Source organism: Hipposideros armiger, unplaced genomic scaffold (assembly GCF_001890085.2).
Source record: "Hipposideros armiger isolate ML-2016 unplaced genomic scaffold, ASM189008v1 scaffold_774, whole genome shotgun sequence".
NCBI lineage: Eukaryota > Metazoa > Chordata > Mammalia > Chiroptera > Hipposideridae > Hipposideros > Hipposideros armiger.
This window is the reverse complement of record NW_017732124.1, coordinates 648,803-666,514: the sequence shown is the minus strand read 5'-3', so window position 1 is coordinate 666,514 and position 17,712 is coordinate 648,803.

The following is a 17,712-nucleotide window of genomic DNA, read 5'->3' as shown; positions in this document are numbered from 1 at the left end:
GATTGGGCTAAAACTTGGGAGAGCCAAGGAATTATGAGACTAGGAAAGTAAAGCAGGTACCAATTCTCTCCTCTATTTGAGAAGCTCAGAAAGAAATACTGTCTCTTAGATAATGGAAGAGCACAGTTTGATGCAGTCAGAAAATGGTACTAAGTGCTCATTACATTTAACTGTGCCATTTAAATACTCAAGTGCATCAATGGAAAGAAGATTTAAATAGCAAGCTTCACTGCTATTTGCTCCTAAAAGAAAACGATCTCCACAGATTACCGCATTTCGTTAAAGTCAACATGGGGATGACTAGTAATTTTGCATTTGGAGAAGAAGATGGGCATGATGTGGGAGAACTGAAATGTGAACGAAACAACAGTTGGGCTTTCTTTCATTGTTTATTGGTGCTTTGGGACTTCTCTGCAGCTTTGTCTTTCATGGTTGCTTAATAAGTAAAAATACAGTACCTAGCCTACACATTTGGGGTGTGCTTCACAGGATGGCACTGCTTCACCTAAGGGACCCTGCCTGGCTCAGTCAGGGAGCACATCTTTTCAGCATCTGGAACCACGCTGGCAATTTTCCCAAAGGCCAAGGGCTTTAGTTATTTTGCCAATCATTTACATAAACCAGCTTAAATTATGCAGCCATCTGTATTCTTATGCACCTATATTGAGTAAAATGAATTTACAGTCTTGAAAGCATTCATCCTTGATATCTCCTTCACGCTGATTTTTGTTCTTTTCAAACAACTGTGGAGTCTGGGACAGGCTGAACACCGTTCATTCAGAAAGCCCATCCATCCTCATTTGCTTTGCTGCCCACCACTCTGCCTTCTCAGTATGGTTCGCTCAAACTACCAAGGGCAGCTTTGATATTGCTGGGGAAGCAACCTCTGGAATTAGGCTGCCTGGGTTAAAATCTACATTCTGCTGTTTGCTCACGTATTACACTGAGCAAATGACTTAGTTTCTCTGTGCTTTAGTTCCTCACTTCTGAAAGTTTCTAAGGAAAATAATATATTCTTATAAGGTTATTGTGAAGAACAACTGAACCTAGCACATTGTTTGGCATGTGGTAAAAGTGTAATAAGTGTTAGGTATAATTATCAACATCACATGTCATTATTGTTACTCTGTTCCACCCTAGATGGAGTCAATTTCTTTTGGCAGCCCTGACTCCCTCAATTGCGGTGAATGTCAGCTCTTAGTGACATAGGGAACTACATAGAACTTGGAGCCAATTGTGTTTCCCAGAGATGGAAGTTAATTCACAGGGGAGTTGCAAAATATGGACACTCTTTAGACAGCATTCATGATATTGCAAATTTGATAATGTCATATGAATGCCAGGTGATATTTCACTGAAACTGGAGTAGGAGAAAAGTAAAGGGGAGCAATTAAAATCAGATGACTCAAAAATATGCATTACCTCAAAGGGCAGCTTCAGGTAGAAATCCCACTGATGTTTTAGAAACCTGGGGATTTTGGTAACAATGGGTAGGTGGCAGCATATCAAAAAGTAAAAAGACTTCTGACTGTGACAGAAGCACAGTCACTGGTATATGAAGAAACACAGTCAAGCCCTTAAGTTATTTTAGACCATGAGGGGAAAAATAATCACTCAGTTAAAATATATTAATATATTGCAAATAAGTTTATTACAATTCTAAGGATGTCAGTTTATTTGTGGGCAGCGGCTAATGAAATGGCTATGGTAAGACAACTGAATTTTTTTATGATGTTTTGAAGAAGATGGCTTATCTGATTGCTGGAAATTAAATTTGTTAATAGTAGAATATATAGGCAGGCCCAAGATATGCATGTTATTCACTATATAATTTTTTAAAAAGGATCTGAGTTGGATCTTACATACTAATAGAAATTTTAAATAAAAAATAAATGTTCAACAATTGTTTAGGGAGAGTTTCTATTTAACCTTGTGTCCTATCATTATCATCATCATCTACTCAGGGTATATAGTTTTGCACTAGTCACAGTCCAAAGATGGGAAAGAAACTACAAGAGAAGCAAACCTTTCTTTTCAGTTTGGTGGAGGTAAAAATTGTTCACATAATGTAATATGAAAGAAAATCGTACCCAATATTTCACCTGCCCATCTGCCCCCAATGCATCCAGATAGAAACTTACTTGATAGAATTAGGCCTATCCTTTCTAGATTTCGGTAGCTTCTCTAAAAATGCAATTCACTAGGTGGGCAATAGAAATTGGCCAGATCATTCAGGAGCAAATACTATAGTGAGTACCAGTTTGAGAGAGCACTTTCTAACAGTCAGGGCTGGGGAAACATTGAGAATCAGAAGCCAATCCCATAAGGGGGAAAAAAAAAAAAGATCAATGATGTTTTAAGCATGGACCCTGAATTAAGTAAGACATATATTTAATGTCTGACTTTGACATTTTCTAGCTGTCTACATGGCTTTGGGCAAGCTAATTGACCAAGCTAAGCCTCCTGTTTTTCCATATGAAAAACAGGGACGTTTGTTTTTTGTCTTTTGTGTTTTTTGTGTTTTTTTCTGGTAAGCATTATGAAGTAAATAATTAACAATTATTATTAAATCATTGATTAGTACATCTGCTAATAACATGGCTGACTTTGCATGAGTAGAGACTGTAATAGGCTGACAGGATATAGGTCTTGGATATAAGTAAATTGATAATGTGAAGGCAGAGAAAAGGACGTATAAATTCTCATTTTACAACAGTAATCCAATATAATATCTACCATCACAAGAAGCACAAGCAGCCCGCTTCCAGAGCTGAAGTTTCTAGACCTGCTTCATGCTGCTTAATGGCATTGATTGGTGACATCGTGGCCCTGGTTAATGTGTGCTCGGCTGCCTGGGGCTTCGTCACAGCTTCATGAGACACAGAGACCATGCATGCTAGCATTAGTGTCTGGCTATATTTGTTTTTCTCCTAAAGGTTAATAATTTGATCTCTGACAATTAAAATCAATTTGATTTTTATTTTTCTTTAATGTATTTGTTTCTGCTAAAGCCATGAATAAGCACATTTTAAGGCTTTTTAAATCATATCTAAGAAAGCAACGAGAAAATTATAGAAAGAGATTAAAAGTCTACTTTAGTCACCTTCTAATAATTTCCTACCTTCCCCAAGCCCTATTCCCCTGTCCCAGCCCCCCCATCCTTTGGTAGACAAATCACATCACCAATTTACTTCTGAATATCTTGAACACTTTTAATGAACAAACATATTCTCTTGAGTCACAATAATTGGATAACTAAATGTCCTTTTTATATTTCATATTAGCCCTAGCTTTGGATTGAATTATACTGGAAAATTCTATCCCATTGAATTAAATATCACACTTCAATATCAATATTGCCCTCAAAGGTCTGAAACTGAATTGGTGTAATTTTAACCTTCTAAAAGAAGTGGTTGGTGTGGAGTTTCCATCCAGCCAGTACATGCTTTGACTTTAAGAATCCTTCTTGAAGAGTGTCTGATTACTGTCAGGGGTTAGGTCTGTCTTTTGTCCTGACTAAGCTCACTTTTCCATTCTTGCTGCCAAAATTTTTTGCCATTGTGGGATTTTCCAAACTATTGCTTGGAAGTCAAAATAAAGGTCTTAGGCAATTCCAGCTTAAAAATGCCATGTAACAGATAGGAAGAGGTGAGACTGAATTCTACCAATGAACAAGTTAGGTCAGATCTACACAGACATGGATGAATATGGATAAAACCAAAACTTTGGGGCTTTTTTACTTTGCTGTTACTTTCTAAGACAGCCTGCAAAAAAGATAGACTCTATCTTCCTATTACTAGAGGAAAAATTAGTCTAGAATTTTTTAATGGACTCACAGACCCTCAGAGTTTTTTGGAAATGCAATGGATGTTTAATTTGTGAATCTGAAACCACATTATTTCCTTTTTTATACACTTAGTGGAAGTAACTCTTTTATTGGGTTAATCTAATCTCCCTTTATACAGTACTTCTTGCTTCTTCAGTGTCTTATCTCAGGATGGTTTTTCACAATCCTTCTCTCCCTACCCAAAGGCTGAGTTGGCTGATGACTTAGGACAAGGTGGGAAAAGTGATTAGGTTGGGGATGGTTTTAATACTTTCCTCATGCCCTGTCCCCACTCTCCAGAATCCCATGTAGCAACTCAAAGAATTGCTAGGGCTCAGCCTCATTTCTGAGAAGCTACAGAAGGACGAAGGGGACAGAATAAAGAAGAATCACAAGTCAGAGATCCCTACTGCTGAACGGAGGGAGGGGTAGAAAAAAGGGAGGAAGGCTTTGGAAAACCTAGTAGCATGTGAAGAGGAGAGACTCCTCGTCAAACAACTTCCAGACTCATAGAATAAAACCTGCTTACCACTGGACCAGTTCAATAAGGATTTTCTTGATCTTTCTGTCTGCCCTTGATCCCTTGGGCCCCAAACCAGGAAGGGTAGAAGCAGCAGCTATTGAAAAAGGAGGAGAGAAAGAGAGAAGGGGAGAAACTGACTATCTCCCTCTTCTTAACTGTGTGACAGAGGAGAATTATCTTTGAACGAAAATCAAAGTGTTGATTATTTCATTGGAACTAAACATTTTTTAAAAATGTAATGTGTCTTCTGTGTCTTAAAAGTCACCATTGGACTCTGTATTAGCTAAGAATGCTCAGAAAGTAATGAGACTGCCTTCTTTTTTTCTTTTTCTTAATTCACGAGTAGGGTAAAATAGGCTCCTCTGAAATTTAATGAGAATAAGAATTCACATACATTTGCTTTGTGATAACCATCCCACACATCAGGATTGTTCTCTGTACTAGCTATGGAGGACATCATGAAATTTGGCCACACCCAGAATCCTATAAGTACAGGCTCTCCATGAAATAGTGGAAAAGTATAGAAAATCCAAACTATCCAGAATAGTTCATGTTCAGGGATAAATATTTGATCATCTTTAATACATTTATCAACAATGAACAGTGATGAATTAGGGTTGCAACAGAGCTAAAAAACAGTGTAACATTATGGCTTACATTACTAGTTTCTTGCGTTCCTCAAATGGTGTCAAGTTTCATCTTTTGTCAAAGAACACTTGTAAATCCTGATAGAGATACAAAAGGACTTTGTGGCATCTTGCTGCTGACTCTAGAATAGAATACAACTTCTCATTATTGTATTTACCTGAACAGTCAAGATTACTTGATACACAAGTTCATAGGTCATATCACAATTCTTGAGCTTTGCTTTTAAACAGCATGCTTCTTCTTGCTGAATCTTCATCTAATATCCTTAAAACAGGAAGCCATGCATAAGTGGATACTTTCATATCTTAAAGCATCACAAGTCTTCCAGTGTGAGATTCCAGTTCTTTCCCAAGAAAACTCTAATGCCAGAAGAATTTAGAGAGCAAAATGGTTGTCACCACATAAAGGGGATACGGAGTTCAAGAATTCCTTCAAGCATGTGCCACTGGCGGTATAGGTGCCACTTACCCAAATAAGAAAATGAAGGAGAAAAAAGTATAGTGGAGTTTGAGTTCAGTTTTAGGTGACGATAACAGTGTTTTTTAATTAGAATGTTGATTAGGCAGTTGGAGATATTTTGAGTTTTGAGGAGACATCATTGTTTGAAATTAAGGTTTAGAAGTAGTCAACATAAAGGAAATTTGATTTGAAGATATGAAGCCTCATTTTGAGGCTAACCACAAGACACCATTTCCAAAGCCACAGTTAAATGGGAAAAAGATAGAGAACCTCAAAGTTAAGAGAAGAAATAAAATGTTTCTTATTTTGAGAACTTGAAGTCTTAAGAGTTAAAAAAAATATTTTGTGTGTGTGAAAATTAATTATTAAAGAATTTAATCATCATTGGTAAAAATATTAGACTTTATATTGCTTCTTTTTAAGTCCAAGCATGAGTAAAATTATTTGAAAATGATGGAAGGCTTTCATATTTGGGGAAAATAGCGTTCAGTTATATTGTTTATAAAATATAAACATTTAAATATATTTAATTTTGAGAATACTAATGCCTTTGCAAAATATTAGGAAGTTAAAACCAGAAAATATTTTTATTAACTTAATGTATCCCTAAGATTAAAGTATTTACTATCATAGTCGCAACTTCTAAAGTAAATTTTATACAGAATTTTAATAATAAAGTAAACTTTATACAGAAGGATTGAAATAATTTTAATGATCTCTCTGCAAAAATCAAAGTGTTGTATTCATTGAAATCTTTTTATGATAGCCTTGCCTAGTTATAATTAAGCTTATTTTTAACTTTTGGAAATGTGTAAAATAATTAATAAAAAAATCCAAAAACCTCTCTTCCTTCCCTTTCTCCCACACTTTCTCCCTCCTTCCTCACTTCCTTCCTTTCTTCTTCTTTCCCTCTCTCCCTTCCTTCAGCAAATATGTGAGGGAAGGAATTCAATTTCAGTACTATGCTGAGTGCTGTGGCTGATGACTATAAGATAGAGTCCAGAGGTGATATAAAACGTGTACACAAATAATTATAACAGAAATTAGAATAGTTTCTGGTTCGTTAGATATGAATTATTGAATGGTGGTTATAAATGTTGAAGGAACAAATTCTCCATTCGTTTCTGATTGATTATGTTTAGGTAGCAGTGTAAGATGAATTAGGATGGAAAGATGGATAATTTCAAAAATCACAATGCTGTAATTTTGAAATTGTAAATAGATGTACTATGATACAAATAAGCCTGTTGTGCACTTTTGAATTTCATATTGATTCGGCTTTCTGAAGAATATTTGCAGCAATGTAATGAATCTTGAATGTTGAGATAATGTGATTGCCAGGCCATACAGATTTAATTCATAGCAAGCTCTTAGAAGCAAGAACTACATAAAACCCAAGCTGTTGGCTATTAGTTTCAGTAAGTGCATTGAGGCCATTTTTAATGAGTGCTCTTTAGGTAATTCAGATTTTCAGGCTTGATCATAAACCTTTCTAGAGTATTTCTCTGCCAACTAAATTTTAAATATAAACAGGAAAATTTGTAGGCCAATATGTCAATAAAGTCTAATTCAGCATGTTAAGGGAAAAAAAATAAACATTCGTGGGGATTTTAACCTTACTTACTATGCACTCGTCATAGCTGAAAAGAATTTCCTGAAGATTATGAATGCACTTAGCCGTGCACACACATCTTAATTACATAATTGCTTGAAGTAACCACTCCAATTTATCTTGTTCCTTTTACACTATATAAAAGAAACAAACTAATTATGGCTGTATGCTGAAGAAAATACAAACCAGTACCATATTTACCGGGTGCATGAGGTCTTATACACTCTGCTGCTCAGATACAGAAAGTGAAGAAACAACAAAAGTAGTCATTATAGTGCATGATGTAACAGTGTTCTTAAAAAGGGAAAGATATTGAACTAACCCTCCTGAAAGGCTGGGAGGCAGGCTGGTTTTCTTCCATGTTGGAAACTGGCAGTAACGTGTTGATCAGGAAGCCACACTCAAGGATAACTTGAAATGGGCTAACGCGGATAGAATCAAGATGAATGTGCAGTAAGGGAAGAATGAAGGAATTGTTAAAACAAGGCACAGGCCCGCCTGATGACAAGTGGAACATTAATGTGAGCTAAAAGTCAGGCATACGGTGCTATATACAAATGAGGAGCATGACAGAAAGGATATATTTGAACGTCCATTTATATAGGCTTACTCGAAAAAAGTGCAACTTTGCCTCTACAAAGGTGTTCAGTGGAACTATAATAACCTGGTATATGGTCCTTTAAACTTATTTTTATAAAGGAAAAGCCAAATTGGGAACACAGGAGCCAAAGGAAACTGCTGGAGTGTGGAGTATTTAGAGCCTTAAAACCATGGGTACGGTCATAGATAACAGCATGGAGTTTAGGTGGCCCAAGAGGTTCAGTCTAGTCTGAAGCCCACAAATTGTGCTCTTAGATCAAGTTCATGCTGGATTAGTGGTTGGTCTATAACTCAAATGATTTGCATTAATTCTGTGGTGGCTCCTAAAAATGCCTCTCTTGTTTAGGGTCCCCTACATGAGGTGCAGAGCTAGAAAGGATACAATGTTGTAGCTCTCAGAGTGGGCAGGGCTCAATTTGTGCCCAAAGTGAAGGGGAGGGTCCTTCCTAAGCAGAAACAAGCTTGGTGGTGGGTCATTGCTTCCTTCAGAACTGTGAGCAAAGCATCTATGTCAGTCATGTGCATTGGTAATGGCATTTACAAATGTGACAAATTTACAGTCAAAATATTGGAATCATTTCAATCACTTGATTAAATATATTCCATGGTAGTGTGTTTTAAATTGTATTTCTAATGAGCAATACTTTTAAACTACTATTTGGTTACAAATTGAGATTATAAAATCTAAAGTGAGTTGTCATTTGGGGACATAAATATATGATGTTTCTTATAGTCAATTAAGGAAATTAAATATTTTTATCTAAAATAAAGCTGGTTTTCTGGGGCGCACACAATTTTCATATTTTTTACACATCTGTACAAAGGCAAAACCAATGTCCAATATGTACTAAACCATCTTTAGATGATTGATTTTAGATAGATGAAGTTGTTTCTCTACTTATAAAATTCTCCCCTGACCAGTTTCAATGTGTATCTCACTCTTGGTATAAGATAGGGGTAAAAGGGCAACTATTTCCTTTTGAAATTTGATATTTCCCTGAATTTATGTATTGGCAGTATTTCTCCCACAGTTACATGTCAGTAATCAATTAATATTATTCTCAAAAAATTGTCAGTGAGAACACTTACCGTGAAATCTATTGATCACTATTAGTTTAATTGGACTTACATTGCTTTTAATAGAAACTGAACCTACTGACTAACAAATTAGAATTTGTTGTGCACATCTGTTGTTGGGAGATATTTCTCTATGTGTCTCTCATTTTTGCCTGTCTTGTGGCTGCTGTTGTTCTGTACTATTGACTGCTATTGTTCTGACTGCTGTTGTTCTGTACTATTTTTTCAAAGATTTAAAAAAAAAAACTAAATAGCCTTGGAAGATAGAGATAATGTCTCTTTAGCAAAAGGCAGGGTTGCTTAATGTAATAATAATTGTTATGATATAATATAACGTTAACAGTAACGTAATGTAACACAACATAATATAATATAATTTCCTGTAGAACAAATGGGTAGGCAGGATTACTGCCCACTATAAAACACTTGAGTTCCCTAAGCTCAGTACAGTCCTCCTCTAACACAATCCACTGCACCTGATCCTCTTTGAGTTACCCTTTGGGAATTAGGCTTGTGAAAGTGGAGCAAGAAAATACTGATATTCTGGCTACTGCTATTTCTTGAATAATAAAGTCCCTTGTCTTTGATCAATGAGCCTCATGACTTTTGACAGAATCCATGAAATTACAGCAGGCCAACTTATTAGCTTTTAATTAGGATAAAATCTTAGACCCTTCATTTTCTTTATAACATCATGAAAAGAAGACAAAGAACTATGGGAATACTTTAAGAAGGGAAAGAAGAGACAAGGTTTTTCCTCCATGCACACTTTCTGAATTTCTGCCCTTGGAACAAACATGTATTGTGCATTAATTATAGTTGTATGATTTCCTTAGTTTGTTATAATGTCCTGAATTTGTGTATATGTACATGGGCATGTGTGTGCACTTGTGTGTGTGTGTGTGTGTGTGTGTGTGTGTGTGTGTGTGTGTGTTTATAAGAAAACAGGCTCCTGACAGTTGTTGCAAGGATTCAGGAGCTTAGATTTTAGAAACAGCTGGCTGATTTTCCCCCACCACTACCTTTGCTAAGGGGAAATAAGTGAGAGAATTTTCTAGGAGGAAAAATATATATTGCTTTTTAACTTTAGGCCTATAGAATATTGAGGGGTATTGAAATAAGATTTGACGTACTTCTGAACTGCTCTATACAATGAACAGTGTGCAATCTTGGCCTTTATGTATTATACTTTAATGAACCAGCTCAGACTTTTTCTCAAGTTCTCTTTGTCTAGAGTAGGCCTGGTGAGTGGAATATAGGCTGTGTGTCTTCTGAAAAAGGCGGATTAGCCCCAAACACATGGTGGGCTTTTGGGGACTCTGGGGAAAAGTCTTCCTGAAATAACTCTTCCATTTGCTCTCAGATGCCTGGAATTCTTTATCACCAAAAGGAAATCCTTTCATCCAGTGTTTGTAGTCAAAGATTAAAATTCAGGAACACTGAGAAGGGAGACTCCTTTCTTAAACGGACACTATAGCACACATGAATGATAGATTTCCTGAAAGCAGCCTTTAGTCTTAAACTGGTAGTACAGTATAACTTTATACAGAAGAGAGAAAAAGGGTCAGAATGATTTAGTTATTTAAGATAATCATCACTATCATAATCCAGGGCTAGCAAATAGATTTTGTTTTGCATGAAAACTCTACTTAATTGTCAGCAGCTTCCTAGAATGCTGTTCATGAAGAATTCTTGGGCATCTCCAGGTTTAGAGAAATAGTTCTGTTGTCAGGTAGCCCTGGCTGTCAAAAGCATCGTGAGAGTTAGTACACATGCTAGATATTTGCTTTCTCTGGCCTACTTTATTAGCTGCAGATGGCTTTTTAAAAGTAAATGGGTCCATTTAGGATGCAGCAATGTCTAGTGGCCAGGAACTGATGTTAAAAATTGGTGGAACTCTTCATTTCTTTCCGTTCAAGTGCCTTTCACAGCACATGCCACATTGTTCTTGCTTCTGAGGTGAGTAGTAGCCAAGCTGTAGCTAAGCCAGAGAGTCATACGCATTGGATGATTGATAAATTGTGGTGCATCAAGTGACCTAGTGAGAATCTACTAGTGATTAAAAGTGGCTAATTCTACCACTGTTGGAAATATTTTGCCACAGGTGACAGAAACTCAATTTTGACCAGCTTAAACCAAAGGAGGAAATTAATGGCTCATGTTATTAAGGGCAAGGGTGTGGCCTCAAAGATTGCTAGCTGTGGATTTGAATACCATCGAGATGCCCTTGGTTTCTTACTGCTGCCAGGTTTTGCTTCTTTGCTTAATTTTTAAAGACAAGCATTCTCTGTGAGGCTGGCACCAAGATTCCATAAGTTCCTGGGCTAACTTATTGTTTTGGTTTTGCCATCAAACAGAAAGGGGCTCTCATTTCTTAGTCTCAATTAGAGAAAAAAAAAATGATGACAAAGGGCCAAAGACTTCGGACAGTATCATAGCACACTATGAGCGACCTTCCTTGGCTCAAGGATGTCCGCGGTAATACCTGTGGCCGGGGAGGTATGTCTGTAAGAATATGTCAGTTCTGTCTTCCACAAAGTTACAAGTAATCTTTTCCAGGAAGTGGAAGAGTTTTCCCACTGATCTGATTGCTGGGCAGTCAGAACCAGTAAGTGTCCCTTAATTCCTAGATTTCATGGACAATTTTGATGAGAGATGGAAATCTTATCTGAAAGGGTTGTATTATATTCCTGTAAAACAAAACTGTTTATGCTCATTTTTTTTTAAAAGTAAACTTCAATAGCTTCTGTCATCTCCAAGGAAATGTAGCATTCCATACCACGGCCTAAAGGGTTATTCCCAGACTTGTTTCCTACCTGTCTTTTTAGTCTTATTTCCTAGTATTCTCTAGCACTCCAACTACCTTTCCACCCATAGGTCTGTCCTACTGCTACCCAATCATTCATCAAATAGGCTATGATCTTTCCTGTGTTTCTGCATTTGCCCCTCTGTCTAACATGATATACGTTCTCAACTGAGAGAACTTCTACTTTATTCTTCAAAATCCAATTTAATAGTTTTATTCTCTAGGAAACATTGCACGTTTTATTTCTTCATTCACTCTGCCAAAGAAGGTGTGATTCATTCTTTTTCCCATCTTTCAGAAACACTTTATGGTTTATTTTTATATCATAACACATCATCTTGTATTTTAATAGCTTTATTGATACATAATCTAATACCATAACATTCACCTATTTAGATGTGCAAGTCAATCGTTTTTAGTATAGTCATAGGATTATACAACCATATCATCCAGCTTGAGGACATTTTTATTACTCTAAAACCTTTGTACTTATTATCAGCAACTTTCTGTCCCACCTTCGCCTACCTCTTCTTCCCAAGATTTCGGCAGCCACTGATCTACTTTCTTTCTTTATAGATTTGCCCATTCTGGACATTTCATATAAATAGATAAATATACATGATCTTTTGTGACTGACTTATTTCATGTCACATGACATCCTTGTTTCATCTATGTTGTAACATGTGTGAGGATTTCATTCCTTTTTCTTGCTGAATAATATTCCATTGTATGGATATAATGCATTTTATTTTGTCATATATCAGTGGATGGACATTTGGCTATTATGAATAAAGCTGAATAAACCTGCTATAAATATTCACAAATTCTTTTTGGATATGTACTTTCATTTATTCGGGGTAACTACCCAGGAGTGGAATTGCTGGATAATGTGGTAATTCTATGTTTAACATTTTGAGGAACTGCCAAAATCTTTTCTAATCTGGCTGTACCATTTATAGTCCCACCAGCAATGTATGAGGGTTATAATTTCTTTACATCTTAGCTTGTATCTTAATTATTAGTTACATATTTCTCTCCCAATATATTGAATACTGAACTGGTTTTCATTCATATTTGTATCATCAGGGTTGTCTAAAAATATATAAAATATAGAGGAGAGAAGGAAGACTGAACTTGGCTATACTTTGATGAATAAAAAATAATCTAAGATTTTTTTGTTGTATTCCTTGAACTAATTTTTCCTGACATTCTTAATGGGGATGTCCCACAATGGTTGTGAGAGAGAAACACAGGAGAACTTAGGAAATATAAATAGGTTAAACTCAAAATCATTTAAACTAAAAATAAAACTATAAAACTAATGAGATTTTTCTCAATTAAAAGCTGTTAAATAATATTTTCTTGTATGATGTATGTTGAATTTAGCCATGGTTTTGTCTTTTTTATATAAAATTTTCAGGATTTACATAGCTGACATGAATTGCACACAAGTTCAGAGGAGTGACTTTATAATATGTACAGTTCCACACTTCATCTTGCAAGAAGGCATGTGTGACTTGGAAAATCTTTTGTCTAGGACTGAGATATCAGTCAATCATTAGCATTTGCTGGTCACCTCCCAGTGTATTGTGCTTTGCAAGCATCTTTGAGTAAATAACTAAAATACTCCTCAATGCAGTGGAAAAAAGGTTCAGAAATTGTTCTGACTGACAACTTTTGATTTTAAAAATATTTCAAAATGCTTTAATTTTGTGAGTACTGTGTATTCCTTAGGAGTTTCCAGTTGTCTTGTACTGGATATACACCCTTGTTGTTTCACAATGAATTAATTCTTCTAATGAGTTCATGATTTGTATCATTGTTTTTGACAAATGGACATTTAATTTTACAGGTTTGGTATCTCCCCAAACTTTCAATTATGTAAGGACATGCTCTTGAAAGTAGATTGTCAGGGTAATCATGTGGAATTCCAGCACAAAGATATGTCAAATTTTCAGAATCAATTGTTCTTGGAGGTCTGACATGGGTGAGACCAAGGAAAGGTACATAAGTTAAAAAACATAATTTTAATATGCTATGTTTCTATTAATACAACACATAATGAATTCAGATGGTTTTGTTTTATCTTAAATATAGTAAGAATACCTATTGTGAGTCTGCAACTGAATTTTTTTAGTTTGGAACTACTATCTAAAGTTATGCCTTATACAAGATTTGACACTTAAAATTAGGAGGAAAAGTGTGTTTTCGACAAGTATTCTTGAAACATGATTTGATCAAAGACTTTTCAAATAGTCTTTTCCTTTAATTATATTATGCTTCTGAATCATATAATAATTTATCATATTTTATGTAGCAAAAACATTAGCCATAAAAAGTACTGTAGGAGTGAGTCATACAACTCATATTTTAATTTTATGGCTAAGAAAACACCATTCTTTTTTTTTTAAGGTTTTCCTTTTAATGAGAATTCAAAATCAAATTGTGAAAGCATTTAACACAATTAGAACATATATGGAAATGGGTAATTCCTATTCTTTTGTATTATGTTGCTTGATTGCTTGTCCATAGATGACCTCCGAAGAACTGGATTATGAATTTTTATTCCTACACTCTACTTTGATCAATTTATAACGGCTATGTTTCATGAGTTTACAATGTAGATCAAGTTAGTGTGTCTCAATTTGCAAATTCATTTTAAAAAAGGTAACTTGATGCTAATTCAATTACTTAGGAATTCAGCTTTGAGCCAGTTGTCACAGAGAGAAGCCTGGATTTGTTGATTTTACTCCACTATAATACTTTCTTTTACCACTGTTATTTTTGTATTTTTTGCATATTCTCCACACTTATATAGTAAAATGGCCATTCTACATAAAATTTCAGAAAGATTGATATACCAAGGTGTGAAAATTCAAGTGTAGAATAAGTATTGTCTGGTAAACATTGAGTATTTTCATGTAAAATTAGCCTTGAGTTGGTTTGCAATTGTTCACTCCTTTAGTCCTGTGCAATCCTTTTCTTTACAATGGGAAAATAAGCATTTTATTTATTTACTCATTCGCTGACCAGATATTCATAAGCGCCTACTGTATGCCCAGTAGTAATGCAAGCACTGGAAATATTGCGGTGAATCAAGAAGTCAAGCTCTTAGTTCTCATGGAGCTTATAGTCCAATGGGAGAGACAGCTAGACGATTAGCAAAATAATAATAAAGATCAAAGTGCTATAAAATCTAAACAAGGTCATGTGAAAAAGGTGTTTTGGGAATGTTATATGAGATGGGAAAGTTAAGAATGCCATTCTCTTTTTTTTTTAATTTTGATGTATTTTTCGTAGTCTCTTTTATGACCACAGTATTTTTTTTAAGATTTTTTTTTATTGGGGTATTGGGGGGAAGGGAACAGTGCTGGGGAATTGGGGGAAGGGGAACAGACAAGTTGCTGTTGTTTTGTTCTTCAGTCTAGTTGTGGAGGACGTTGCTTCACTGGCCCAAGTTGGCACCATCATTGTGCTCTTCCCTGGCGAGGCACATCAGTCGCCGGCTTCTGGATGGCCGCTCACTGCGGCTGCTGGCCGCTCACGCTGGCTGCTGGCTACACACGGTAGCCCATGGCAACCCATTGCCACAGGGGCTGCAGCCTACGCCATTGCTGGCGACTCATGGCAGCCCAGCTCCAGGTTGAGCTGTTGTTCAGCATCTTAGCTGTAGAGGGCAGTGTCACTGGCCCTCATATGTGGGATCCAAACCGGGGCCCTCTGGCATCCCAAGGCAGTTCTTAACCATTGTGCCACTCGGCCGGCCCAGAATGGCCATTCTTAATAGATGACATTTGAGCTGAAGTCTCAATTATGAGATGCAAGAAACCATGAAAAAAATCTTAAACATTTCCTTCCAGATAGAGGAAACAGCAAGACAAAGATTCTATGCCTGTGTTTTACCACCATTTGCATTTACTGACTAGGGGTTCTTTGCATAAACATTTTACCCATCCTAATAGGGCATAATGGTGTCTGTTCTTACTGATTTTACTCAGAGGATTGTGTAGTTTGGAGGAACAATCAATTGATAAGGTTTCTCTATATTTTATCTGCAAGGATAGCATACTGTGTTTTACTGGTACGATTAACAATGAGGGTTGCACTTTCCTGTGTTTTCAAAATTAGATCCCCTCTTGGGATCAGTGATGCTGAGAGCATCATATGGAGAGCAGTAGGGGGAAAAGGGCATTTGGGGTTGAGAAAAGAAACCACAAGAGTTGCCAGCCTCTGGTTTGAAACAACAACGAACTCTGTCATGTTTCAGTTTTTGTTTTGTAAAGAAAGTCAGTGAGTTTATTTTATTTTCTGATATGTCCATGTATCTTGCTGAATTGTCATTTTAATTTCTGTCCTTAGGGGAACACAGATTCATGAATCCTTTAAAAATACAGATTTCTAACTACTGTTCCAATGGTTCTCAAACTGGCCTTTGTACTTGGTAAAAGTACAAAAAACAATGTGCTTATTTTAAGGCTACCTAGTTGTGTGTGTGTGTGTAACACATATATTACACACATATATACATATATGTATAAATACACATTATATATTACACATTCTCACACATACACACACACACACACACACACACACACATATATATATATATATATATACACACACACACACATACATATTTATATCAGAATTACTGAAATCAACTAAAATCACCCAATGAAACAAAATTAAAGTGATACTCCCCCAAATTCAAATCTAAGCTCTCAGGGATCTGATCAGCCATACCCAGGTGCTTGCACATATACACTCAAGCACAAGTGTTCACTTACAACCGGTCTTCCCTCTGAAGGGATCAAAGGGCTTGGCTGAGGTCATGCAGAATCATAGCAGTTGGTCTGAGATGGCCAGTTGTTCACTAAGATTTTGGGCTGTCAATTCAGTTCAGAGCTCCCTCCCAGGGAAAATGCCACGCCAGTTTAGAAGTGCCTGCGCAGACAATGGCCTTATTCTTTCTTGACCCCCCTAATTTGATTACTTTTTCTTGCCATAATAGTTAAGTAGAATATTTTGTCAGACAGTTGAAAAGAGCGGTGCCAGGTAAAAATGAATGGGTTAGTGATTCTGCGGCTGGATTGAGGGGAATTTAGGTACTGATGATGTTTAAAGGCAGAGAGGGTGCTGGCCTAGAGAGTTCCCAGTGTTGCTGGGAACTCTGACCTTCTGGTTTCTCTGTTGGAAGAAATTTACGGGGCTGAATTACTCTTTAACCATTTTCTAAGGAAAAAAAAAGGAGAATGTTTGAAACATTGAAATTTTCCCCTTTATTTTATATTTTAACTTCTCCTTATTGTTATAGTCCTTTACATCATGGTTGTAAAAATTGTTCCACAATGTTCAGGCTTTTTTTCTATACATTTTCTTATCTTAAAGAATAGTAACTAATGGTTACAGTTTTTTCCAGTTGGTTATCACTCAACTGTACCTAATTGCAAGCCACTCTTTTTCAATGTGTTATGCTTTGAATAGTGTTAGTCTTTTAAACTAGATATATTTTCCATAGCCAAAGCTGTAGACTGTTTTTTTGAATATTCTCTAAAACATTTCTTCTAATTCCAGTAAGTCCAGCCAACGCTATTGTTGCATCAAATCTTCTTTATATTGAGATTCCTTTGTCAGCCTCCTGAACTTCAATATGGCTAGTGAATGGCAAATTTCGTGTGAAGAGCCTAAGAGAACTATACACGCATTGTGAAATTTGATATCCTGTAGAGCATTTCTTGGTCATAGAATTCCTTACCTAGGTGATTATTTGTTAATCTGCGACAGTGTAAACTCAACCATAAACTGTAAACTCCTGGAGAAAGGGGCTGTAGGTTATTCATCGTTCATGTCCCGTGTGCAGCCCAAAGCCTGACCCAGGTGCAGATTCCCAGGAAATGTCTATGTGATTCATAAGGGTACATGTTCTATCTCTCTTCTTATGGAGCAACTTTAATCAATCAAAGCAAATAGACCTTTGTAAGTGAAGTATCTCATAAAATCAATCATCTGATGTATAATTTTGCATGCGTATTCCATTTTTTTTTTGTAGCTGAATTGATGCAGATGACAAACACTGAGGTCACTGAAATGACATTGGGTAATGATTTTCTCAGTGTTTCAGTTATATAGTCTCCAAAACATGCAGCTGTATTTACTAC